Source organism: Gadus chalcogrammus, chromosome 12, assembly GCF_026213295.1.
Source record: "Gadus chalcogrammus isolate NIFS_2021 chromosome 12, NIFS_Gcha_1.0, whole genome shotgun sequence".
Lineage (NCBI taxonomy): Eukaryota > Metazoa > Chordata > Actinopteri > Gadiformes > Gadidae > Gadus > Gadus chalcogrammus.
The window spans coordinates 6,005,394-6,032,297 of NC_079423.1; the positions used below are offsets into that span (position 1 = coordinate 6,005,394).

Below are 26,904 nucleotides of genomic sequence, written 5' to 3' on the forward strand. Positions count from 1 at the left end.
GAGAGAAGTTCCCCGAATCGAGTGAGGCCTTAAAAGGTTACACGGGGTCAGGAATGCTTTTTTAGGCTGTGATGGAAAATCTACATGTTGTCACATTTTTGGTCTATGTATGAATTTAAGTTTTGTTGCTATTCTGTGTAATTTGATATAGGGCCTACGTTCTACTTCTTGTGGGTCACCTAAAGTGTAAACCGTAAAGGGTCGAGTGATGCATTTTGATTGCCTTCCCTTTCTTTATCTTTCGTGTGTTGTAAATCAGCTTTCAAGCAATGCTTTGATGTAATGGGCCTGTTACTCGACCCCCTGGCTAGCATCAACGAAGGAGGAGGGTTACATGGCACAGCCGCCGACCCCTCAAATGGCATCGGGGGGGGGCTTCAATAGAAAAGATTACCATCTGGTAAACAAAGGCTTTTGGGTTATTGGGGGACACACCTCCTCCAGAGCCCCCAAAGGGAATAAGATCTCATCGATTCAAACACTCGGTGGACTTTTGCAGCGTACCTGCAGAGAATGAAGTAACACGCAAAGAGAAGCTCCCATCTGAGGCCTCAGATTATTGTAATGTATGCCTGTTGTGTTGTTTGTTGATGCATGTTGTGATGTATCTTTGTTCGTACTTTTATTACAAATATATATGATCATTAATTGTCAACAGTATTGTGTGCTTTTTTGCATCTAAATATCTCATCTGCCTTAGACGCAAACTCTGATAGAGAAATTGCCGCGACAATTTGGGGGCTCGTCCGGGATACCTAACCTGATGATCCCGTGAAAAATCCCTAGGTGTCTGCCAAGTCAGGTCTGAGGATTCGTTCTCAGTCCCAAAGCTCTACCTCGCCTCCAGGTGACTGTAACCAGACTAATGGGGTCGAGCCAAGGGTGTCTGTGGGGGATGGAGTAGGGGTATTCAGTACGGTATCCAAAGGAAAAAGAATTCGAGCAGGTGAAATCACAATACTGTTAAAGCTTCCAAATAAAATCCGTTACAGGAACGGTATATAAATGTTTCGGTAAACGTAAACTTATATCTGAACTTAGGCCTCGTTCAAGGAAACTCTGTTATAGGAACTGTCGTGGAAATATCAATCATAACTATAAATATACAATCACATACAAATTATATTAACCTTGTTTATATAATTATTACATTAGAAGAAACTGTATACGTTCTCCCTGTAACTTAAAACAAATCCCTTCCTCTCTTAAACTGAGAGAGGTTAAGTTCATTCAAGTTCCCACTGGAACCAGTAAGTCTGGTTTTGTGACCAGGCCAATCGACTGACTTCTTTGTTGTGTAAACTATTTACAGCCACCATGTTTTGCAAACCTGCAGACATGTCGAATAACCACCCATTGTATTGCAAATTGACTTGGCCTTAGGTCACTCCCACTCCCTACCCACAATCAGGGGCGGACTGGCCATCGGGAATACCGGGGACATCCCCGGTGGGCCGATGGCCGAAAATATAAATCCAACGGCCCATCATTATTATGTACCGGCCCACCCCCATCATCGCATCAGCCCTACAACGGTTGAAACAGCGGCACAAGCGTAATTTTCTCCAAGAGCTATACCTATCTGTTCGCACTGACTGCTTTTATACTGCTACTCGCAATCGGTCTTCACACTCATGGTGACTATTTTTCGATTTTTTTTTAAGTGTCTTTTAATATGTGTTTTACAGACTTCGGAAGTCCAAATTAAGAAAAGATCTCCACCTTATTAATAAACACCTCTAAATTGGTTCTTACACAGCCGAAGTGTAGAGAATTTGGATTTGCATACATACACGCAACGCGGCACCCAGTTCTACGCATGCGCACAACCCATGAGGCCCAGCTCTTCGTTGCCTTCGTTGTTTTGGAGAGTGGGAGAGCATGCCGTCGGCACCAAAACGAAAAGGTGGAGCTGAAAAGCTAAGAGATAAAAAGAAAAAATGTCTGGAGAAAGGTGCCTCAAAACATTTAAAAATATCAAATTTCTTTGGAAAACCACCGACTGGTGACAGTGAAAAGGTAAGATGTGGCGTTGACGTTGCCAAATGTGAGCTTTCTATTCGCAGATGAGGTAACGTTCCCTACAGCTAGCCTTGCATATATAGACCGTTATGATCTGGTAAAATAAGCAAGCTGGTGTTGTTGTCAACATCTAGATTATCTATTTTAACATGTTAGCCGTAGTCACTGGCTTACAATTGATGAGCAAGCTATCCATGGTGGTAGTTGTAAATAGGTTAATCTTATAATTTCTATTAACCTGTGACAAATAAGTTAACCAGCTAGTTTGTTATGCTAAAATCTAAAATTATAAATAATGTTTATATGTTATCTAGATTGTTAATATGTTATGTAGAGGCGTTGACTTGGCCAAGTATAGCATGCATTTCACAACATATTAAACAAAATGTTAATATGTTATCTAGATTGATGATTCAGCTGCTGGAAGCAGCAGCCAGGGGCATGAGAGCCAAGATAAGAGCCAGGGTACAACGTACACCGTAAGTAACACTTTAATATACCAAGTACAAAAATAGTGTATTTCAATTGAGCAGATGTATTAAGATAAAGTCAGATTAACGAGTTATTAACGACGCTGCAAACCCATTTTAACGACGTCAATGTTTTTCTCGCGAGATTAACGTTCCTTTTGGTCAACAGGCTTGTCTACTTTCTATTGGTAACCTAACTGTTAAGGTTCATTGTTTCTTAAATAAGAGGCCTGGCGATGTTCACAGCAAACTTGAAAAAATGAATTATTAAGCCATGGTTTGACTGCACTATAGGCTGAGTCTTTGTGAAATGTGCACTTTATAATTATATTTTGTAGCGCCCTGTTTGGCAATGTTGTTTTTCAATAAAATAAAACATTTGCATAAAGCAAGCCAATCCACTTTTCCATGTTGATAAGAGCATTACAATAATAGGGACATTCAAAAATTGCGATTAATTGTGTTTAAATATTTTAATAGTTTGACTCATTTCAAGTATATTTATCTAATACACATTGAGTGTACTAACCAATAGTGGAAAGTTAATTATAAAAAAGTATTCTTAGTACACTTAAATGTAATGATCTTAAGTGTAGTTTGCTGATAGTGTTGTGTCAATGGTTTAACATACTAACATGATAAACCCTATTTACCACTCACGTAGGCTGAAGATGACAGTGATAGGGATATCAGCCAGGATGACAGAGAAAGTCAAGGCCAAGAGGATAGGGATAGCAGCCAGGATGACAGAGAAAGTCAAGGCCAAGAGGATAGGGATAGCAGCCAGGATGACAGAGAAAGTCAAGGCCAAGAGGACAGGGATAGCAGCCATGATGATAGAGAAAGTCGAGGCCAAGATGACAGGGATGATCAAGGGCAAGAAGACACAGAAAGTGAAGGCAAAGATTTTGATTATTTCACCAGGCCGAAGTCAGACACATTTGACCACTTCTTCCGTTTTCACCCCCAGCAGAAGGCAGACAAGGCTGTAGTGCAGAGAGCTTTTTTTTGTAAAGACGGCACAAACAGAAAATGGCTTTCATACAGTCAAGAAAAAGAAGCCCTCTTCTGTTCCCTTTGTCTCGCCTTTGCTAATCACACAGAAAGCAGCACGTTCTTCACTGGCATGTCCAACCTCACACACATACACCAGAGAGTTGAAGAGCATGAGAAGAGCCAACTGCACAGAGGTTGCGCTGAGGCATATTTTCTCAGATCTTCAAGAAGCACGATCCAGGACCTTCTCATGGGACCTCAGATGTCACTTCACAGAGAGCAAGTCCGCAGAAGGCGACAAGTGTTGGAGCGCATTATAGATGTAATAAAGCTCATCGGCAAAAGAGGTTTGAGCTACAGAGGCAGGCAGAAAGAGGCAGCATACACACTGGATGACGACACTATTGACCATGGTAACTTTTTGGAAATAACAGTTTTACTGGGAAAATATGATGTTTGTCTCAAGGAACACCTCACTCTGTTCCTTGAGACATCGACTACATCATCACCACCATTCAACGCCTCATGAAAAGTGCCATCGCTGCTGAAGTCCGGAAATCTGGAATGTACTCGGTCCAGATCGACACCACACAGGACATCACAGCCCATGATCAGTGCTCTGTTGTCATACGGTATGTGACAGACACTGTTCATGAGCGACTAGTTGCTGTGACCAGATGTGAGGCTTCCACTGGGCAGTACTTTGCCCAACTTGTGAATGGCGTGCTGGTGGCCATGGATCTGGATGTGAAGCAGTGTATTGGGAATTCCACCGATGGGGCCTCCAATATGCAAGGCCAATATAAAGGCTTCTCTGCATTGCTCTCTGAAAAGTGCCCAACACAAATCCATGTGTGGTGCTATTCACACATATTAAATCTTGTGCTGACAGACACAACACAGTGTGTGCTGGCAAGTGGCTCTCTTTTTTCTCTTATGAACCACATCGCTGTCTTCTTCAGAGAGTCCTACCAGAGGATGAACATCTGGGAAAAGGAGAGCAAAGACCCAAGACGCAGACGTCTCACCTCTATAGGAGAAACGCGCTGGTGGTCCAAAGATGCTGCTCTGACGAAGGTGTTTGGCTCTTTTGGAAAGCCAGACGGGGCCCTGTATTTTGATGGCCTTCACACCCTCTCAGCCATTCAAGATGGAGAGACCATCAATGCCACGGCGAGAGTAAATGCCCAGGGATACATCGGCCAGCTTCTAAAGTATGAAACTATACTAACAGCTCAGATCTTCCTGCGAATTTTCCAGGTCACTTCACCAGTTTCAAAATATCTTCAAACCAGTGGAATGGACAACCTGACAGCTCATCGGATGGTTGCGACTGCAGAAGCAGAGCTGAAAGAAATGACCAGAGATTTTCAGAGCATCAAGACCGCAGCCGACAAATTCATCCAGTGGGCCAACTATAAAATTGGGGAGGAGAGTGAGGAGACTGAGCTGGAGGTGGAGACCACTCTGCCACAGAAACGGGGAAGAAGGAAAAAATCGATGCCTGGAGAGAGGTCCCGAGATGAGGCTGTGACAGATGCCGAAGCATCATACAAGATTGAGGTTCACAATCGAATAATGGACACAGTCGCAGGAAGCATGCACCAACGTTTCCTCAAGAATGGCACTTTGTATGCTGATCTGGCACTTCTGGACCCAAAAAACTTCAGCCAAGTTATATCCTACGGCGAAAGTTTCCCAGAGGCAGCACTTCAAGAGCTAAGCAAATGTTTGCTGCCATTTGATGACAGAGCAACAGAGGCAGAGTTACAGAGCGAACTCAAAAGTCTGGCACGACAATGGGATAGGCTGAAGTCATCAGTATTTGATGAATACACAACAAAGACAACAGAACCCGGGCCAGAGGATGCTGAAGATGAGGCAGAGATAGTGTACAAAAAGTGCTCATCTTGCAAGGACTGTCCAATCTGTTGCTACCGAGTTCTGAAGCAGTACAACCTCCTGACAGATGCATACCACATCATAGGCCTTGCATACAGGTTCCTGCTTACCCTCTCTGTCACACAGGTAGCATGTGAGCGAAGCTTTTCAACCCTGAAATACATAAAAAACAGGCTCAGGAGCTCACTCTCTCAACAGCACCTGGAGGCTTTTATGTTGATGGCTACTCAAACAGATGTTTTGCAGATGCTGGACAGTGAGAAAATCATTGACGGTGTTGCAGAAAAGAGTGAGCTGCTGCAAAAACTACTCATGTAGTGGGCTTATAATAAAACTGTTATAGTATGGAGTATACTGATATTGTTTTTTATATCTATATATATATATATATATTTATTTATAACCATATATATATATTTATTTATTTATGACCTTAAAGAACCTGGGCTGCTAGTTTAGGTTCTGTTATGTAACTTACTGTTTTGTTATGCACCTTCAGCACCCCTACACACACAAACAATCACACACCCAGCATGCAACACTACTGATACCACTGATGTTCACACCCCATCGTATGTTCTGTTCTGTTCATTTCTAATATATTGTTCATACAAATTCTACCCACTGATTCCAGTTTCTTTATTGTGTGGTCTTTCTCTGCTGACATTCATTCCTTAAGGCTTGGTAGTTATACTTGTATAACCATCTGATACTAGCAAAGAGTTAAGCATATTCATCTAGCAAACTATACCTACCTTGGAGTGTTACAATAGCCAATAATCATTTTATTCCATGTGTCCATCCAGGCAAATTGGTGGATCCAAATGTTATTAAAAAACAAGCATACATATATGATGTAATTTCTTTGTAATCATCCAAAATAATGTTAAGTGTATGGGTATTTTTCCCAGAAGGCCACTGACTGTTCGATACGCGCGATCCATTGAGTGGGCAACGCGGCTACTTAGTGGGCCGCGCGCCGTGTATTGAGTGGGCCGGTCTGACAGAAACTCCCGGGCCACTTTTTTCCCCCAGTCCGCCCCTGCCCACAATGGAAACGTTCCCTATAAGAATGTTGTTAACCTATTGTTTCATCGAATGTGTTCTTGGTAAACTTTGCTGCCAGTACTTTTCCCATGATCATGCTTTAAGATTAAATCAAATATTTCGCTGTCCGACGTGTCCGTGAGAGAACTTTCTCTTCATCAAATGGCGTTGTCGGCAGGATCCCAATATGAGATCATCAGACTGGTAAGTTATGTTTCTTTTAAATGACTATCTTGCCATTCTGACCCTCTGACGGGATCCGGAATTTGGAAAATAGATAAAGCCATGTGATTAGGATCTGACCTGGACCTTTGGAGGCGATTAGCACTAAAACAACTATTCAGCTAAAGAGGGGATAAGTGGACATAGTTGCCTGCCTTTGGTATGATGAAAGTAAATTAGTGGTTTATTTTATATAAGGGTTAAGATAACGCCCTCGGGAAGATCGATCTAAAAGCATGAGGTTTCATTTAAATTCTTATTTAGGCGGAGGCTCTGTCTGATATTTTTTGCTAAAATATCCAAGAATTAGGAATCCCTACGAATTGATAATCCGTACTACGTAGGCATCAATGATTGGCCAGTAGTAGACTGTTACTACGAATGGAAAGCTTGTGCCGTGCGAATCGTTAGCAAGATTTCGCTCTGCAGATTAACTCTTGTTATGTGACGAATGCAGGAATGTTGGCGGAGAACGTTTTGATTACTCTCAGTAAGGGTAACAACCCTCCAAAGAACTACGTACATTACAAGAGTTACGTTGGTGTGTTACAAATGAATGTGCATCCCAAGTAGAACCCATTCAGTAAGCCCAGTAATAAAACAGTTTGGGACCCCACATACGGCCAACCAGTGAATGCATTTGCTTGGACCTCAGATGAATGGGTAATGTACGTCCCTCGGAAGTTATGCAATTCTGACCTCGGACCTTTGAACGTTTCTGTACTGACAGACCTTTCACTGGTATGATGAATAGATAGAGATCTATTTCAAATAGGGCTGATAATTGCACCCACGGGAAGAAGTTATTTAATTTTGACCCGGACCTTTGCACCGTTTCTGCACTGACAGAAACGGTTCAAAGGTATGATGAATAGACAGAGATTCTATTTCAAATAGGGCTGATGATTGCACCCGCGGGAAAACCAAGTAGGATGAATTGAGTGGCCTCATGTTGTTTGAACCTGAATGAAATGTACATAAAATAGAGGAGCCTCCCAACCTAAAGACACCAACGACGGCGAAAAATTTGATTTAACCACTGTTCAACTTTTCTTGTCATGTTACTAAACTTATCTTTTTTCAGAAAAGTGGACGAGTGGTAAAACTAAATATAATAGAAAAATAACGTCCGGCCTTTACGGACGCAAACAGTGCCAGCAGGTAAGTATGGCACTGAAACAACTGAGGGAATAGGCCCCCCTCGGTTGTGAAAAGAAAAAATATATAAAGAACATCGTTGTGTCTCATCCCAATTGTTATGTTATGTATTTTTCGCGCCGTATTTCTATCCTTTCTTTCCATGCTTTGCTTTCATGTTGTCTACAACCTCTTGTAGACCCTTCTTCTTTCCACAGCGCTGGAGAAGCAGTTTTACGCCGTCCCGAAATTCGAAATGTATTTGAATGCGATTGTAATAGATTTACTGCTGAGTTGTATTAATATGATCTGAGAGATCGTATAGATTTTTTTTTCAGATAAATAGCAATGCCCAAGGAACGAATGCCCGAAAAACTTAGCAGTTCAAGACACTGATCGAGAGCCAGAGGACAATTCAACTCCACAAAAGTTTATTCTTCAAACAGGTTTGATTGATAAACCACAAGTGAGTACCCTGAAACTAACATAGAAATAAATAAATCGGGCTCCTTTGAGACATTGACTTTACTCTGATTTACAAATTTGTACAAAATATATTACAGTTTTTTCCTATCGTTTTAGGCAATTTACCTAAACCATGTTCACATTCCCTAAACACTTAACACAGTGAGCATACCAGTAGACCATGTGAACCAAACTGTGGTTACTTGCCCCTATGCTAAGATACAAATGCTGGCAATGACGCCTTCTTCCAATTTTCATGGATACCTGCCCCAGTCAATGTTCACTACCGGCAAAACGCTGTGGAACTACAGCATATTTTACCAATGTTTAGATACTCTGTTCAAAACAGTGAACTTTCTGTTCAAAACATAACAGTAATTTAGATCACTGTAGATGGAAAGATGCTACATTTGGACAGACAAATGAAGTTACATGTTTGAATAAGAAAAAATATTTAGTTTATAGTTTATTTATTTTATTTTACAGTAATTTAGATTTTTTTCCCCCTGTGCACCATAGTTCTTGGTGAATTGGCATGGAATTACTTTTTTTACGTAAAAGCAACACTACATACAATGATCTGTACAAAACACAGAGGATAAGTTTTGCAATGCAAAACACCTGGTGGTCATTTCAGCTAAATCTCCAAAAAGTAAAGCACAGTGAAAAAAACTGTGTTTGTGATTTGTTTCTGGATCATATATTACGTACTTACTGTATGTAATTTGCATTACAAAAACTGAAAATTGTTATTCTCAGTTTCTCATAAAACACTTACAGTATTTACTGTATTTACAATTACAGTACATTTACCACACTCAATTGTGACATCTTTTGTGGGAGGTAAACCGACATATGAACACTGTCAGCAGATACTTGGCTTGGATTGTCATACTGTAATATTACAAACTTTATTATTGTAGTCCAAAGAAGTGTTTGTCTGTGTTTTTCTCTTTTTTTCAATGCAACACTACAGGAAATCTATGCCAAACTGGAGGACACAGCAACATTTTATATATGCAATTGGCAATGCTTCAAGATGTTAGTGTTTTTTAGGTCATAGTGTTCTGAGAGGAAACATGTGTTAAGTTATGGCAGCATTGTTTGTGGTGTGGTTGTTGTAGTGCATTTTGCACCAAAGGTTAACAGATATGCAGAGGTGTGTGTCTCTAAAGCCCACTGTGTTAAGTGATAGGGAAAAGTGACCATAGTATGGGTACATGACCGAAAACGATAGGAAAAAACTGTAATATCATTCAGTTAGATAACATTTCTTTGTTTCTTTATCAAACAGATCTGTGGTCTCCATTTACGTTGAGTTCCACATGTTTTAAAATTATTAAATAACATTAACATAGCCTACTTTTAGCATTAAAGAATTCATGACGTAAAACTATAACAAAAGTGATTGTATTTTGTTTCGTATCCCTATCTGTTGTATCAGCTGTGTGTGTATTCCTTTATTTGTATTAATTTGTTTGTGTTTTCTTTCCAAAAGAACGTCTGAATCCCACAATCATAAAGAGTAAAATGGACGCCCATTCATCAAAACGGGACGCTAAGGTGACAATAACGGTATCAAAGCAAATTAAAAAAGAGCGGACCTGGTAAGAACCCGCTATAAAAAAAAATTAAAAAAAATGATCCTATAGTGCCACCAAGATCCCCCGCAGATATAGTCTTGAGAGAAGAAGGCATATACTCGGTCTTTCCATTTACTTATGATGTGTACGAATGGACAGATGGCTGTTGGCCAATAGGTGGTTCTTTGGATTCTTGCAAACTACAAGAATTAAAAGAAACAATAACGTCTGGACCAGATCCGAATTGGGATTTTAATTACACACAGAATTGTTTAGATGCATGGATTCGCACGGCAAAACGACACCCAATACCGAAACCAGTTAAACAAGAAGTAACTCCAGAAATCGCGTCTAACATTTTCAAAATAACGATGCAAATCAACCCAGATTGGACAGAAGTGTATAGAACAACTCTGTTGAACAAAACAGCAACTAGTAATGCAGAACATGTTGATAAATTAATGACTGAAATAGAGTTAACAGCCGCAGAAGTAGACGCTATTAAAACAGCCCAAAACAACATAAAAGACAAAACCGCCCTCGCTACACTTTGTGTATGGAGCCAACGTCAACTCGTTAAAGAACCCTCCAGATGTTTTTACTGCAAAAAGATAGGTCATCGGGAGAAATATTGCAGAAAGAAACACAGAGACGAGGCCAAACCGTCGGCCCCGCCCATGGAACCAGTCAGCGCCCCCCACACCATGAAGAACCCGCTACAACGCCCAGGTGAGTATAATCATTACTAGGACCCCTTGGAGAAGGAAACAAGGATCCAGGCAACGCTTCTTCAACTGTCTTCCACCCCCACCGAAAATCCAAAATGCTCCGTGCAGATGGCAAGGACCAACCCAGGTGTTACTGACCACGAGGACTGCAGTCAAACTCCAAGGAAAACCAGAATTGATCCATGCAAGCCGATGCCGCCCAGCACCTCCAGAAGAGGAAAGCACCAACGCCTCGAATGGACCACCTCTACCGTGATCTGCATAATACTCCTGATGAGCCCAGCAGACCAATGCAACGCAACCACCAGCAACAACGACCAACTCCCGACCAGAGCGGAACCCCAGCTCACCACATCATCACACAACCAGTTTGCAAGCCTACTTGCTGCAGCTCAAGAATGGGCCCCTTACTCCAATGAAGAGTTACCAAATGGAAAATGAGTGACCTAACATGCCAGACATAAATTTTACTAATGTACATATTGATCATTTACTTTTACTAATTTCTTTGAATTTGCAATTTTACTAATGTACATATTGAATACTTTATTAATGATTGTTTTTTTTACTAATTTCTTTGAATTTGCAATTTTACTAATGTACATATTGATTACTTTATTAATGATTGTTTTTTACTAATTTCTTTGAATTTTGTTCCTATTATTCTGTGTTTTAAATTGTTTCACCATCATTTGTAATCCTGTGCCATAATATACCACCTGTAATAAGTGTTGATCTTATGATCAAAAAGGGAGGAACTGTCGTGGAAATATCAATCATAACTATAAATATACAATCACATACAAATTATATTAACCTTGTTTATATAATTATTACATTAGAAGAAACTGTATACGTTCTCCCTGTAACTTAAAACAAATCCCTTCCTCTCTTAAACTGAGAGAGGTTAAGTTAATTCGTATTCAAGTTCCCACTGGAACCAGTAAGTCTGGTTTTGTGACCAGGCCAATCGACTGACTTCTTTGTTGTGTAAACTATTTACAGCCACCATGTTTTGCAAACCTGCAGACATGTCCAATAACCACCCATTGTATTGCAAATTGACTTGGCCTTAGGTCACTCCCACTCCCTACCCACAATGGAAACGTTCCCTATAAGAATGTTGTTAACCTATTGTTTCATCGAATGTGTTCTTGGTAAACTTTGCTGCCAGTACTTTTCCCATGATCATGCTTTAAGATTAAATCAAATATTTCGCTGTCCGACGTGTCCGTGAGAGAACTTTCTCTTCATCAGGAACATACGGTAAAGCTCCGGTTCCGTCGATATATATAGGAAGTTATATAGGTAACAGAAAGGGCAGCTAGAGTCTGTCGGGGGAACGGGAAAAAGGGAAATCCGTTGCGGTTGGTGTTTTATATATATATATATAAATAATAATAATAGGCATTCATTAATAAATATATGTATATGTGTGTAGTAACAAGGAGGTTTCGGGGATATTAAATAATTTGTCAAATAATAACTAATAGTGTAAAAGGATCTAAAACATGGGTAACAGATCGGGAAAAACTGAGATAACGGGGCCTGCAAAGGTTATTTTGGAGAAGCATGGTGAATCGGCTCTGGAGGGTTTAAAATATTGGTGCAAACTGGGCTTTCCTGAAATGGGGAGTTTTAGCTTAAAACGATTACAGGAGTTAGAGAGACGGTTGTTGGAGTCAGAAATGAAAAAGAAAAGTTCCAAACTATGTTGGTGTGCATTTTATTTGTGGGAAAGAGAGGGCCAGGATAGAAAAAAAAATCAGCCAGGGACAGAGAGCGTAGAGAGTGTAGGGATTTTTAATCTCAATGTCACCCGAGATATAGACCCGGACCTGGACTGCACCGGCGGACCGCGTGCGAATCCCCCTTCTCATCCACCGTATGACAACGCCCCTGAAGCCGCCTCATCGGACAATCTCTACCCTGACCTCGAAGAAGAGGAGAAAGCCCCCGCTCGCAGCGCGAGAGAAGATAGGCCTGCAACTCGTAGCCAGGGGAAAGCTCAAAGCAGGCGACGGCCACACCGACCAAGCGGGAACCCGTCGCCAGCCGCTTGAGGAACCAGGGAATGGCGTTCTCCCCAACTCCTCAACATGGGGACGTGATGGATGGACAATTCCCCATGATCGAAGTACTGAACCCCCAGGATGGCAGTCCAGCATACGTTTTCCGTGCATGGAGACCCAGTGACATTAAGGACATAGCGGAATGGCTCCCAGACCCATCTGTAGTGGGGGGGGCTGCCTTCGCCACAGCCCTTCAAGAGTTGGTCCAACTCTGTACATACAGACTGACCCTAAGGTGGGGTCGGATCCAAGGCGACATGCCCGGGAGGGACGAAGCGGATTTAATGTTCAATTGGGATCAAGGGTCCGTGTACCGCCGGCTGGTAGAGGGACTGTGTGTACGGGCCAGGGGGGCGTTCCCCATGGTTAGAGATTGGACCGCTATTCGAAAGATCAAACAAATAGAAGGCGAGACGGTGGCTGACTTGATGGGCCGCGTTGAAAAGGTGTTCAAGATCCATGGGGGAGTGCCTGTACCAACCGACCGGGTGGTTCAGACTCTGTACGAAGAAAATCTCACCGTGGCCTTCCTGGATGCGTTGGCCGACAAAATATCGGAATTCATAGAGACTGTCGTTTCAGCTCTCTGGTGCTCCCTGCTGGCAGTATCACTATACTGTCCTCATGTTTCACAAAAATAGTTTTGAGAGACGTTGTCAGTCTTTGTATGTTGCTTAAATCCTCCAAAGCGGTTGGCAGTAAACATCAGGTCACGGTAGGTCACGGTAGGCCACGGAGGCAATGAGCTCGAGTTGAAAAAGAAAAAGCTTACAGCACCTGGTATTCCCAGGCGGTCTCCCATCCAAGTACTAACCAGGCCCGACCCTGCTTAGCTTCCGAGATCAGACGAGATCGGGCGTGTTCAGGGTGGTATGGCCGTAAGCAATTAGTGCAGGCGCAAAACCAGGTTTTATACAGTAGCACATAAGGAGTGAGAAAGCTGCTGAGGCTCGACGTTAAACTTTTACAAAAACAATCATTAGTTAGATATAAACGGCAGTAATTGATTCAGTAGGACTCCTTATCCATGTAAACGATCATTGTGACATCTGAATTCATTAATTGTCTGAAATACACTGCGTGTGCGTGTGATGTTAAATGTTTGAACCAAGGTTAACGGTTAAAGTGTCAGAGAATGGGTGGTGATTTTTGGACGTCCTCCCATGATCTGAAGTGAGCGTGCGTGTTTGTGTTGGTGAAAGTTTAAGAAATGTACAACTGTCGTTTCAGCTCTCTGGTGCTCCCTGCTGGCAGTATCACTATACTGTCCTCATGTTTCACAAAAATAGTTTTGAGAGACGTTGTCAGTCTTTGTATGTTGCTTAAATCCTCCAAAGCGGTTGGCAGTAAACATCAGGTCACGGTAGGCCACGGAGGCAATGAGCTCGAGTTGAAAAAGAAAATGCTTACAGCACCTGGTAATCCCAGGCGGTCTCCCATCCAAGTACTAACCACCCTGAACATGCCCGATCTCGTCTGATCTCGGAAGCTAAGTAGGGTCGGGCCTGGTTAGTACTTGGATGGGAGACCGCCTGGGAATACCAGGTGCTGTATGCTTTTTCTTTTTCAACTCGAGCTCATTGACTCCGTGGCCTACCGTGGCGTACCGTGACCTGATGTTTACTGCCAACCGCTTTGGAGGATTTAAGCAACATACAAAAACTGACAACGTCTCTCAAAACTATTTTTGTGAAACATGAGGACAGTATAGTGATACTGCCAGCAGGGAGCACCAGAGAGCTGAACCGACAGTTGTACATTTCTTAAACTTTCACCAACACAAACACGCACGCTCACTTCAGATCATGGGAGGACGTCAAAAAATCACCACCCATTCTCTGACACTTTAACCGTTAACCTTGGTTCAAACATTTAACATCACACGCACACGCAGTGTATTTCAGATAATTAATGAATTCAGATGTCACAATGATCGTTTACATGGATAAGGAGTCCTACTGAATCAATTACTGCCGTTTATATCTAACTAATGATTGTTTTTGTAAGAGTGTAACGTCGAGCCTCAGCAGCTTTCTCACTCCTTATGTGCTACTGTATAAAACCTGGTTTTGCGCCTGCACTAATTGCTTACGGCCATACCACCCTGAACACGCCCGATCTCGTCTGATCTCGGAAGCTAAGCCGGGTCGGGCCTGGTTAGTACTTGGTTGGGAGACCGCCTGGGAATACCAGGTGCTGTACGCTTTTTCTTTTTCAACTCGAGCTCATTGCCTCCGTGGCCTACCGTGGCGTACCGTGACCTGATGTTTACTGCCAACCGCTTTGGAGGATTTAAGCAACATATAAAAACTGACAACGTCTCTCAAAACTATTTTTGTGAAACATGAGGACAGTATAGTGATACTGCCAGCAGGGAGCACCAGAGAGCTGAACCGACAGTTGTACATTTCTTAAACTTTCACCAACACAAACACGCACGCTCACTTCAGATCATGGGAGGACGTCAAAAAATCACCACCCATTCTCTGACACTTTAACCGTTAACCTTGGTTCAAACATTTAACATCACACGCACACGCAGTGTATTTCAGATAATTAATGAATTCAGATGTCACAATGATCGTTTACATGGATAAGGAGTCCTACTGAATCAATTACTGCCGTTTATATCTAACTAATGATTGTTTTTGTAAAAGTGTAACGTCGAGCCTCAGCAGCTTTCTCACTCCTTATGTGCTACTGTATAAAACCTGGTTTTGCGCCTGCATTAATTGCTTACGGCCGTACCACCCTGAACACGCCCGAGCTCGTCTGATCTCGGAAGCTAAGCAGGGTCGGGCCTGGTTAGTACTTGGATGGGAGACCGCCTGGGAATACCAGGTGCTGTAAGCTTTTTCTTTTTCAACTCGAGCTCATTGCCTCCGTGGCGTACCGTGACCTGATGTTTACTGCCAACCGCTTTGGAGGATTTAAGCAACATACAAAAACTGACAACGTCTCTCAAAACTATTTTTGTGAAACATGAGGACAGTATAGTGATACTGCCAGCAGGGAGCACCAGAGAGCTGAACCGACAGTTGTACATTTCTTAAACTTTCACCAACACAAACACGCACGCTCACTTCAGATCATGGGAGGACGTCAAAAAATCACCACCCATTCTCTGACACTTTAACCGTTAACCTTGGTTCAAACATTTAACATCACACGCACACGCAGTGTATTTCAGATAATTAATGAATTCAGATGTCACAATGATCCTTTACATGGATAAGGAGTCCTACTGAATCAATTACTGCCGTTTATATCTAACTAATGATTGTTTTTGTAAAAGTGTAACGTCGAGCCTCAGCAGCTTTCTCACTCCTTATGTGCTACTGTATAAAACCTGGTTTTGCGCCTGTACTAATTGATTACGGCCATACCACCCTGAACACTCCCGATCTCATCTGATCTCGGAAGCTAAGCAGGGTCGGGCCTAGTTAGTACTTGGATGGGAGACAGCCTGGGAGACCGCCTGGGAATAACAGGTGCTGTAAGCTTTTTCTTTTTCAACTCGAGCTCATTGACTCCGTGGCGTACCGTGACCTGATGTTTACTGCCAACCGCTTTGGAGGATTTAAGCAACATACAAAAACTGACAACGTCTCTCAAAACTATTTTTGTGAAACATGAGGACAGTATAGTGATACTGCCAGCAGGGAGCACCAGAGAGCTGAACCGACAGTTGTACATTTCTTAAACTTTCACCAACACAAACACGCACGCTCATTTCAGATCATGGGAGGACGTCAAAAAATCACCACCCATTCTCTGACACTTTAACCGTTAACCTTGGTTCAAACATTTAATATCACACGCACACGCAGTGTATTTCAGATAATTAATGAATTCAGATGTCACAATGATGGTTTACATGGATAAGGAGTCCTACTGAATCAATTACTGCCGTTTATATCTAACTAATGATTGTTTTTGTAAGAGTGTAACGTCGAGCCTCAGCAGCTTTCTCACTCCTTATGTGCTACTGTATAAAACCTGGTTTTGCGCCTGCACTAATTGCTTACGGCCATACCACCCTGAACACGCCCGATCTCGTCTGATCTCGGTAGCTAAGCAGGGTCGGGCCTGCTTAGTACTTGGATGGGAGACCGCCTGGGAATACCAGGTGCTGTAAGCTATATCTTTTTCAACTCGAGCTCATTGACTCCGTGGCCTACCGTGGCGTACCGTGACCTGATGTTTACTGCCAACCGCTTTGGAGGATTTAAGCAACATACAAAAACTGACAACGTCTCTCAAAACTATTTTTGTGAAACATGAGGACAGTATAGTGATACTGCCAGCAGGGAGCACCAGAGAGCTGAACCGACAGTTGTACATTTCTTAAACTTTCACCAACACAAACACGCACGCTCACTTCAGATCATGGGAGGACGTCAAAAAATCACCACCCATTCTCTGACACTTTAACCGTTAACCTTGGTTCAAACATTTAACATCACACGCACACGCAGTGTATTTCAGATAATTAATGAATTCAGATGTCACAATGATCGTTTACATGGATAAGGAGTCCTACTGAATCAATTACTGCCGTTTATATCTAACTAATGATTGTTTTTGTAAAAGTGTAACGTCGAGCCTCAGCAGCTTTCTCACTCCTTATGTGCTACTGTATAAAACCTGGTTTTGCGCCTGCACTAATTGCTTACGGCCATACCACCCTGAACACGCCCGATCTCGTCTGAACTCGGAAGCTAAGCAGGGTCGGGCCTGGTTAGTACTTGGATGGGAGACCGCCTGGGAATACCAGGTGCTGTAAGCTTTTTCTTTTTCAACTCGAGCTCATTGACTCCGTGGCGTACCGTGACCTGATGTTTACTGCCAACCGCTTTGGAGGATTTAAGCAACATACAAAAACTGACAACGTCTCTCAAAACTATTTTTGTGAAACATGAGGACAGTATAGTGATACTGCCAGCAGGGAGCACCAGAGAGCTGAACCGACAGTTGTACATTTCTTAAACTTTCACCAACACAAACACGCACGCTCACTTCAGATCATGGGAGGACGTCAAAAAATCACCACCCATTCTCTGACACTTTAACCGTTAACCTTGGTTCAAACATTTAACATCACACGCACACGCAGTGTATTTCAGATAATTAATGAATTCAGATGTCACAATGATGGTTTACATGGATAAGGAGTCCTACTGAATCAATTACTGCCGTTTATATCTAACTAATGATTGTTTTTGTAAGAGTGTAACGTCGAGCCTCAGCAGCTTTCTCACTCCTTATGTGCTACTGTATAAAACCTGGTTTTGCGCCTGCACTAATTGCTTACGGCCATACCACCCTGAACACGCCCGATCTCGTCTGATCTCGGAAGCTAAGCAGGGTCGGGCCTGGTTAGTACTTGGATGGGAGTACCGCCTGGGAATACCAGGTGCTGTAAGCTTTTCTTTTTCAACTCGAGCTCATTGACTCCGTGGCGTACCGTGACCTGATGTTTACTGCCAACCGCTTTGGAGGATTTAAGCAACATACAAAAACTGACAACGTCTCTCAAAACTATTTTTGTGAAACATGAGGACAGTATAGTGATACTGCCAGCAGGGAGCACCAGAGAGCTGAACCGACAGTTGTACATTTCTTAAACTTTCACCAACACAAACACGCACGCTCACTTCAGATCATGGGAGGACGTCAAAAAATCACCACCCATTCTCTGACACTTTAACCGTTAACCTTGGTTCAAACATTTAACATCACACGCACACGCAGTGTATTTCAGATAATTAATGAATTCAGATGTCACAATGATCGTTTACATGGATAAGGAGTCCTACTGAATCAATTACTGCCGTTTATATCTAACTAATGATTGTTTTTGTAAGAGTGTAACGTCGAGCCTCAGCAGCTTTCTCACTCCTTATGTGCTACTGTATAAAACCTGGTTTTGCGCCTGCACTAATTGCTTACGGCCATACCACCCTGAACACGCCCGATCTCGTCTGATCTCGGAAGCTAAGCAGGGTCGGGCCTGGTTAGTACTTGGATGGGAGACCGCCTGGGAATACCAGGTGCTGTAAGCTTTTTCTTTTTCAACTCGAGCTCATTGACTCCGTGGCCTACCGTGGCGTACCGTGACCTGATGTTTACTGCCAACCGCTTTGGAGGATTTAAGCAACATACAAAAACTGACAACGTCTCTCAAAACTATTTTTGTGAAACATGAGGACAGTATAGTGATACTGCCAGCAGGGAGCACCAGAGAGCTGAACCGACAGTTGTACATTTCTTAAACTTTCACCAACACAAACACGCACGCTCACTTCAGATCATGGGAGGACGTCAAAAAATCACCACCCATTCTCTGACACTTTAACCGTTAACCTTGGTTCAAACATTTAACATCACACGCACACGCAGTGTATTTCAGATAATTAATGAATTCAGATGTCACAATGATCGTTTACATGGATAAGGAGTCCTACTGAATCAATTACTGCCGTTTATATCTAACTAATGATTGTTTTTGTAAGAGTGTAACGTCGAGCCTCAGCAGCTTTCTCACTCCTTATGTGCTACTGTATAAAACCTGGTTTTGCGCCTGCACTAATTGCTTACGGCCATACCACCCTGAACACGCCCGATCTCGTCTGATCTCGGAAGCTAAGCAGGGTCGGGCCTGGTTAGTACTTGGATGGGAGACCGCCTGGGAATACCAGGTGCTGTAAGCTTTTTCTTTTTCAACTCGAGCTCATTGACTCCGTGGCCTACCGTGGCGTACCGTGACCTGATGTTTACTGCCAACCGCTTTGGAGGATTTAAGCAACATACAAAAACTGACAACGTCTCTCAAAACTATTTTTGTGAAACATGAGGACAGTATAGTGATACTGCCAGCAGGGAGCACCAGAGAGCTGAACCGACAGTTGTACATTTCTTAAACTTTCACCAACACAAACACGCACGCTCACTTCAGATCATGGGAGGACGTCAAAAAATCACCACCCATTCTCTGACACTTTAACCGTTAACCTTGGTTCAAACATTTAACATCACACGCACACGCAGTGTATTTCAGATAATTAATGAATTCAGATGTCACAATGATCGTTTACATGGATAAGGAGTCCTACTGAATCAATTACTGCCGTTTATATCTAACTAATGATTGTTTTTGTAAGAGTGTAACGTCGAGCCTCAGCAGCTTTCTCACTCCTTATGTGCTACTGTATAAAACCTGGTTTTGCGCCTGCACTAATTGCTTACGGCCATACCACCCTGAACACGCCCGATCTCGTCTGATCTCGGAAGCTAAGCAGGGTCGGGCCTGGTTAGTACTTGGATGGGAGACCGCCTGGGAATACCAGGTGCTGTAAGCTTTTTCTTTTTCAACTCGAGCTCATTGACTCCGTGGCCTACCGTGGCGTACCGTGACCTGATGTTTACTGCCAACCGCTTTGGAGGATTTAAGCAACATACAAAAACTGACAACGTCTCTCAAAACTATTTTTGTGAAACATGAGGACAGTATAGTGATACTGCCAGCAGGGAGCACCAGAGAGCTGAACCGACAGTTGTACATTTCTTAAACTTTCACCAACACAAACACGCACGCTCACTTCAGATCATGGGAGGACGTCAAAAAATCACCACCCATTCTCTGACACTTTAACCGTTAACCTTGGTTCAAACATTTAACATCACACGCACACGCAGTGTATTTCAGATAATTAATGAATTCAGATGTCACAATGATCGTTTACATGGATAAGGAGTCCTACTGAATCAATTACTGCCGTTTATATCTAACTAATGATTGTTTTTGTAAGAGTGTAACGTCGAGCCTCAGCAGCTTTCTCACTCCTTATGTGCTACTGTATAAAACCTGGTTTTGCGCCTGCACTAATTGCTTACGGCCATACCACCCTGAACACGCCCGATCTCGTCTGATCTCGGAAGCTAAGCAGGGTCGGGCCTGGTTAGTACTTGGATGGGAGACCGCCTGGGAATACCAGGTGCTGTAAGCTTTTTCTTTTTCAACTCGAGCTCATTGACTCCGTGGCCTACCGTGGCGTACCGTGACCTGATGTTTACTGCCAACCGCTTTGGAGGATTTAAGCAACATACAAAAACTGACAACGTCTCTCAAAACTATTTTTGTGAAACATGAGGACAGTATAGTGATACTGCCAGCAGGGAGCACCAGAGAGCTGAACCGACAGTTGTACATTTCTTAAACTTTCACCAACACAAACACGCACGCTCACTTCAGATCATGGGAGGACGTCAAAAAATCACCACCCATTCTCTGACACTTTAACCGTTAACCTTGGTTCAAACATTTAACATCACACGCACACGCAGTGTATTTCAGATAATTAATGAATTCAGATGTCACAATGATCGTTTACATGGATAAGGAGTCCTACTGAATCAATTACTGCCGTTTATATCTAACTAATGATTGTTTTTGTAAAAGTGTAACGTCGAGCCTCAGCAGCTTTCTCACTCCTTATGTGCTACTGTATAAAACCTGGTTTTGCGCCTGCACTAATTGCTTACGGCCATACCACCCTGAACACGCCCGATCTCGTCTGATCTCGGAAGCTAAGCAGGGTCGGGCCTGGTTAGTACTTGGATGGGAGACCGCCTGGGAATACCAGGTGCTGTAAGCTTTTTCTTTTTCAACTCGAGCTCATTGACTCCGTGGCCTACCGTGGCGTACCGTGACCTGATGTTTACTGCCAACCGCTTTGGAGGATTTAAGCAACATACAAAAACTGACAACGTCTCTCAAAACTATTTTTGTGAAACATGAGGACAGTATAGTGATACTGCCAGCAGGGAGCACCAGAGAGCTGAACCGACAGTTGTACATTTCTTAAACTTTCACCAACACAAACACGCACGCTCACTTCAGATCATGGGAGGACGTCAAAAAATCACCACCCATTCTCTGACACTTTAACCGTTAACCTTGGTTCAAACATTTAACATCACACGCACACGCAGTGTATTTCAGATAATTAATGAATTCAGATGTCACAATGATCGTTTACATGGATAAGGAGTCCTACTGAATCAATTACTGCCGTTTATATCTAACTAATGATTGTTTTTGTAAAAGTGTAACGTCGAGCCTCAGCAGCTTTCTCACTCCTTATGTGCTACTGTATAAAACCTGGTTTTGCGCCTGCACTAATTGCTTACGGCCATACCACCCTGAACACGCCCGATCTCGTCTGATCTCGGAAGCTAAGCAGGGTCGGGCCTGGTTAGTACTTGGATGGGAGACCGCCTGGGAATACCAGGTGCTGTAAGCTTTTTCTTTTTCAACTCGAGCTCATTGCCTCCGTGGCCTACCGTGGCGTACCGTGACCTGATGTTTACTGCCAACCGCTTTGGAGGATTTAAGCAACATACAAAAACTGACAACGTCTCTCAAAACTATTTTTGTGAAACATGAGGACAGTATAGTGATACTGCCAGCAGGGAGCACCAGAGAGCTGAACCGACAGTTGTACATTTCTTAAACTTTCACCAACACAAACACGCACGCTCACTTCAGATCATGGGAGGACGTCAAAAAATCACCACCCATTCTCTGACACTTTAACCGTTAACCTTGGTTCAAACATTTAACATCACACGCACACGCAGTGTATTTCAGATAATTAATGAATTCAGATGTCACAATGATCGTTTACATGGATAAGGAGTCCTACTGAATCAATTACTGCCGTTTATATCTAACTAATGATTGTTTTTGTAAGAGTGTAACGTCGAGCCTCAGCAGCTTTCTCACTCCTTATGTGCTACTGTATAAAACCTGGTTTTGCGCCTGCACTAATTGCTTACGGCCATACCACCCTGAACACGCCCGATCTCGTCTGATCTCGGAAGCTAAGCAGGGTCGGGCCTGGTTAGTACTTGGATGGGAGACCGCCTGGGAATACCAGGTGCTGTAAGCTTTTTCTTTTTCAACTCGAGCTCATTGCCTCCGTGGCCTACCGTGGCGTACCGTGACCTGATGTTTACTGCCAACCGCTTTGGAGGATTTAAGCAACATACAAAAACTGACAACGTCTCTCAAAACTATTTTTGTGAAACATGAGGACAGTATAGTGATACTGCCAGCAGGGAGCACCAGAGAGCTGAACCGACAGTTGTACATTTCTTAAACTTTCACCAACACAAACACGCACGCTCACTTCAGATCATGGGAGGACGTCAAAAAATCACCACCCATTCTCTGACACTTTAACCGTTAACCTTGGTTCAAACATTTAACATCACACGCACACGCAGTGTATTTCAGATAATTAATGAATTCAGATGTCACAATGATCGTTTACATGGATAAGGAGTCCTACTGAATCAATTACTGCCGTTTATATCTAACTAATGATTGTTTTTGTAAAAGTGTAACGTCGAGCCTCAGCAGCTTTCTCACTCCTTATGTGCTACTGTATAAAACCTGGTTTTGCGCCTGCACTAATTGCTTACGGCCATACCACCCTGACGCCCCCTACAGTGTCGGAGTACGTAGTGTTTTTGAACAGCCGCATGGTGAATTGTTTGTTCTGGTGGAGAGAGTTTTGTTGGAGTATTGCTATCTGGTCTTACAACCTAGGTATTTTGTGTTTTTTTTCGTCCCCCGCAGTCATAGACTGTTGGGGGATCGCCCTGAGTTTATATTTATATATTTTTCCAGTATTTTTTTGTTCCTTGTGCTACTGTGGAGGCGAGAACGATCCGGGGCTTAGCTTCGGCGAAGCCACCGGGTGAAATGAGGGCCGGCGGGCGGCGAGCTGGAGGGACGGAGAATGGTGCAGGACGTGAGGTGGAGGAGGACGGAATGAAAAAGGGAGAAGTTGGCGGGTTGCGAGGAGGAAGGAGTGCTGCGGAGGAGTCGGGAGGAGAAAGGAGAGAAGGAGGGAGCGGGGGAGATGGAAACGGCAAGACGGCTGGAGGCGGGCAAGAGCAGGTGGCTGGTGGAGAAACAGCGGACGGGTTAAAAAAGACAGAGCGCAAGTATGAGAGGAGGCTCACGGTTTGCGTGGAGCAGTGCGGGGATGTTATACCCATTGGAGAACTAATGAAGGCTATGGCGGTTGTGTGCGGAGAGATAAGGGCTTGTAGGGTGCTGGCCCTCGGGAAGCTGGAGGTGACGGTGTGTGGAGAGAGGGGGAAGGACCGTCTACTGGACGGCTTTAAGGTACACAATACAAGGATAATTGCCAGAGAACTATGCAATGACGAGCTGGTGGTTTCCTTTCTCACCCTGCCAGCATACATATCGGACGAGGAAATCCTGGAGAGACTAAGAGGGTGGGGAGTCCGGGCGATTTCGTCCATTAAGAGGAGGATGTGGCCGGGCACCAACATAGCGGACGGAACAAGGATTGTACGGGTGAAATTTAATGAGCTCGTGCAATCCTTGCCGTATTCCACTAGATTCAACACGGCCACGGGTGTTGAATACTTTAGAGTTATCCACGACCGACAGATGAAGGTATGTAGGAACTGTATGCAGCCTGGCCATATCCTGCGCGAGTGCCCGGATTTCACCTGCCACAATTGCGGATGCCAGGGCCACTACGCCCGGGAGTGTGCCACTGGGGTGGTAAAGTGTCTGACGTGCCGGAGGAGGGAGAGGGACTGCATATGCCCGGTGGCGGTGGAGGCGGAGGGGGACGGCGGCGAGCTGGATGGTGGCGCACCGGGGGCGCAGGACGACGGTGGTGGTGAGGACGAGGAGGAGGGCATGGGCGCGAGCATGGACCGGGACGGTGCCTCTGGGGGGGAGGAATTCCCCACGTTGCTGGAGGAGGAGCTCACCTCGGGCCAGCCTGCGGACCCGGACCTGAGGGGAGAGCTGAGCGAGGGCCTGCCGCGGCGGCAGGGAGACAGGAGCGTGAGAGGCAGAGGTGAAAAACAGGAAGGGGTAAGAATGTTTGGGGATGGAACGGGGCTAACTGCACTTAAAATGACTTGGGGCAATGAGGAGGTGGGGGAGAGTGGGGATTTTGTTGTTGAAACTGTGAGGGAGGGGAGCTCGGGGAGTGACATGGACTTGGAGGAGCTAAGGGAGGCTAAAAAAAGGCTGTCTGCAAGGCAAAAAACGGACGGGAGTGGGAAGAAGAACAAGAATTGTTAATTTAATAATGGAGGGTATTGTACTAGCTGGCTCTTTTTCGTTGGTTTCTTCCTTATTTTATTTTCATTATTTATGGCCTTGGTTATTTTTTCGCTGAATGCTAACGGCTTGAGAACTGAATATAAAAGAAATGCCATATTGGCACATAAGAGCTGATATTTTGTGTTTACAGGAAACTAGGTGGGATGACAACCTACTGAATAGGAGTAGAAAGCAGTGGAAAGGCCAGATTTATTTTTCTGAAGGGACTCCCAGGGCCAGGGGAGTGGCAATATGTTTTAATAGTGCTAAAATAACGGGGATTAATTTAGTTCATAGAGATTTAGAGGGGAGGTTGTTAGTTGTTGATTGTGTTTATGAGGGGAGGGAACTTAGAATAATTAATTTACATGCACCCAATGGGGAGAAGGAGAGGAGGGTTTTTTTTGGCTGGTTTAAATGTGTGGTGCAACCCTAACTGTATGATTGTGGGGGATTTTAATGTTATTTTGACTCGGTCTGATTTGTCGAGTAACAATAAGTTTAAAGGGGACAGCACTAGGCAAACCCTTAGGGATTTGATGGAGAACTATCAATTGGTAGACATATGGAGAGTCCTACACCCGTGGAAAAGGGTTTTTTCAAGGAGGCAACTTGTTGCTAATACTCTGAAACAGAGTAGGATTGACTTTGTGCTGGTACAAAGTGGTAATGTTAAATTAATTAAGAGTGTGGAATACATCAACAATACCTGGAGCGACCACACGGGGATTAGGTTAGAGGTGGGAGGGAGGGGAGGGAGCGTCAACCAGAGGCCTTGGTGCTTTAATGCCAGCTTTTTGGGAGATGCTGTGTTTATGAAGAGCATGGGTTTTTTTCTGAAGAGAACGATGGATGAATGGAATGATGATGCGAATATGAGTGTGTGGTGGGAGAGTGTGAAAATAAGAATTAAAAACAAATGTGTCAGGTATGGTATAGAAAAAAGGAAAAGGGAAAATGCAGAGGAGGTTCATTTGAGAAAACAACTAAATGAGGAAATTAAACTGTTAGATGAGGAGGGTAATATATGTACGGAAAAATATGTGGATTTAAAAGAAAAATTGAGTGCCTTAGAGGTAGCGAAGTGTAGAGGGGCTGCTATTAGAAGCAGGATACAATATATGTACGAAGGGGAAAGGAGCACAGCCTTTTTCCTGGGTTTGGAAAAACAAAAACAAAATAAAACGGAGATAAAGGAGGTATTAGATAATGGTGGTCAAATAATAACTGATAAGGAAGAGATATTAAAAGTAGTCAGGGATTATTATGAGTGTTTATTTAAAAAATATGCATGTGATGAGGATAGTGTGGGAGAGGCCTTAGAGGCACTGGAGAGGACTTTAAGTAGGGAGGATAGTGCTTGGTGCGATTGTGAATTTTCTGTGCAAGAGATTTATAGTGCTATTGATGGACTAAACAAGAATAAGAGCCCGGGGAGTGATGGTCTGACAGCCGAGTTTTACGTCGGCTTTAAGGGAATTCTGGCTCCGGTGGTTGAAAAACTCTGCAAGTATGTGGAGAAAACAGGCTGGCTCCCGGAGAGTATGGGATTAGGCATAATTACGATTTTTTATAAAAATAAGGGTGATAACAAAAATCTTGATAACTATAGGCCAATCAGTCTACTCAACACTGACTATAAAATTATTGCTAAGATACTTGCGAATAGAATGAGGGAGGTAATAGGCTCAGTAATAGGTCCAACTCAAGCGTATAGCATTCCGGGGAGGGACATTGGGGATTCGATATTAACAATAAAACAGGTAGTTAGAGATATGGAAGGGGAGGGAGGATTGTGGCTGGGGATTGATTTAAACAAAGCGTTTGATAGGGTGGATCAGGATTTTTTGGGGAGGGTACTGGAGAAACTTGGATTTGGGACTAAATTAAGGGGGTGGGTGGGATTGCTCTATGGGGGGGCTAAGAGTAAAATTAAGTGTAACGGTGCTCTGACTGACTCTTTCGATGTCAAGAGGTCAGTGAGGCAGGGCTGCCCAATGTCAGCACTGCTCTATAGCATGGTGGCGGAGCCGTTGGCGGCTTTAATTTTGAATGACAAAAGAGTGTGTGGAATAGGTAAGGGAAAAATTAGTTTAA

The 26,904-nt window shown here is 43.5% G+C and overlaps 13 non-coding genes and 2 pseudogenes across 13 annotated transcripts; 14 read left to right on the forward strand and 1 right to left on the reverse strand.

Moving 5' to 3' along the window:
* Positions 1–13,409: 13,409 nt before the first annotated feature.
* LOC130398415 (5S ribosomal RNA) lies at positions 13,410–13,528 on the reverse strand. The gene has a single exon (XR_008900987.1). It is a non-coding gene; the product is annotated as a 5S ribosomal RNA (ribosomal RNA).
* Positions 13,529–14,084: 556 nt separating this feature from the next.
* On the forward strand, positions 14,085–14,201 carry LOC130396206 (5S ribosomal RNA; annotated as a pseudogene).
* Positions 14,202–14,730: 529 nt separating this feature from the next.
* LOC130394551 (5S ribosomal RNA) lies at positions 14,731–14,849 on the forward strand. Its single transcript, XR_008897698.1, has one exon. It is a non-coding gene; the product is annotated as a 5S ribosomal RNA (ribosomal RNA).
* Positions 14,850–15,378: 529 nt separating this feature from the next.
* LOC130394073 (5S ribosomal RNA) lies at positions 15,379–15,497 on the forward strand. The gene has a single exon (XR_008897267.1). It is a non-coding gene; the product is annotated as a 5S ribosomal RNA (ribosomal RNA).
* A 519-nt stretch (positions 15,498–16,016) lies between these two features.
* On the forward strand, positions 16,017–16,147 carry LOC130395978 (5S ribosomal RNA; annotated as a pseudogene).
* Positions 16,148–16,666: 519 nt separating this feature from the next.
* Positions 16,667–16,785, forward strand: LOC130400913 (5S ribosomal RNA). The gene has a single exon (XR_008903381.1). It is a non-coding gene; the product is annotated as a 5S ribosomal RNA (ribosomal RNA).
* Positions 16,786–17,314: 529 nt separating this feature from the next.
* On the forward strand, positions 17,315–17,433 carry LOC130397694 (5S ribosomal RNA). Its single transcript, XR_008900277.1, has one exon. It is a non-coding gene; the product is annotated as a 5S ribosomal RNA (ribosomal RNA).
* Positions 17,434–17,952: 519 nt separating this feature from the next.
* LOC130394340 (5S ribosomal RNA) lies at positions 17,953–18,072 on the forward strand. The gene has a single exon (XR_008897508.1). It is a non-coding gene; the product is annotated as a 5S ribosomal RNA (ribosomal RNA).
* Positions 18,073–18,590: 518 nt separating this feature from the next.
* On the forward strand, positions 18,591–18,709 carry LOC130398427 (5S ribosomal RNA). The gene has a single exon (XR_008900998.1). It is a non-coding gene; the product is annotated as a 5S ribosomal RNA (ribosomal RNA).
* A 529-nt stretch (positions 18,710–19,238) lies between these two features.
* Positions 19,239–19,357, forward strand: LOC130398438 (5S ribosomal RNA). The gene has a single exon (XR_008901009.1). It is a non-coding gene; the product is annotated as a 5S ribosomal RNA (ribosomal RNA).
* Positions 19,358–19,886: 529 nt separating this feature from the next.
* On the forward strand, positions 19,887–20,005 carry LOC130398451 (5S ribosomal RNA). Its single transcript, XR_008901021.1, has one exon. It is a non-coding gene; the product is annotated as a 5S ribosomal RNA (ribosomal RNA).
* Positions 20,006–20,534: 529 nt separating this feature from the next.
* LOC130398463 (5S ribosomal RNA) lies at positions 20,535–20,653 on the forward strand. Its single transcript, XR_008901032.1, has one exon. It is a non-coding gene; the product is annotated as a 5S ribosomal RNA (ribosomal RNA).
* A 529-nt stretch (positions 20,654–21,182) lies between these two features.
* Positions 21,183–21,301, forward strand: LOC130398474 (5S ribosomal RNA). Its single transcript, XR_008901043.1, has one exon. It is a non-coding gene; the product is annotated as a 5S ribosomal RNA (ribosomal RNA).
* Positions 21,302–21,830: 529 nt separating this feature from the next.
* On the forward strand, positions 21,831–21,949 carry LOC130398486 (5S ribosomal RNA). Its single transcript, XR_008901054.1, has one exon. It is a non-coding gene; the product is annotated as a 5S ribosomal RNA (ribosomal RNA).
* Positions 21,950–22,478: 529 nt separating this feature from the next.
* LOC130398498 (5S ribosomal RNA) lies at positions 22,479–22,597 on the forward strand. Its single transcript, XR_008901065.1, has one exon. It is a non-coding gene; the product is annotated as a 5S ribosomal RNA (ribosomal RNA).
* The last annotated feature ends 4,307 nt before the right edge of the window (positions 22,598–26,904 follow it).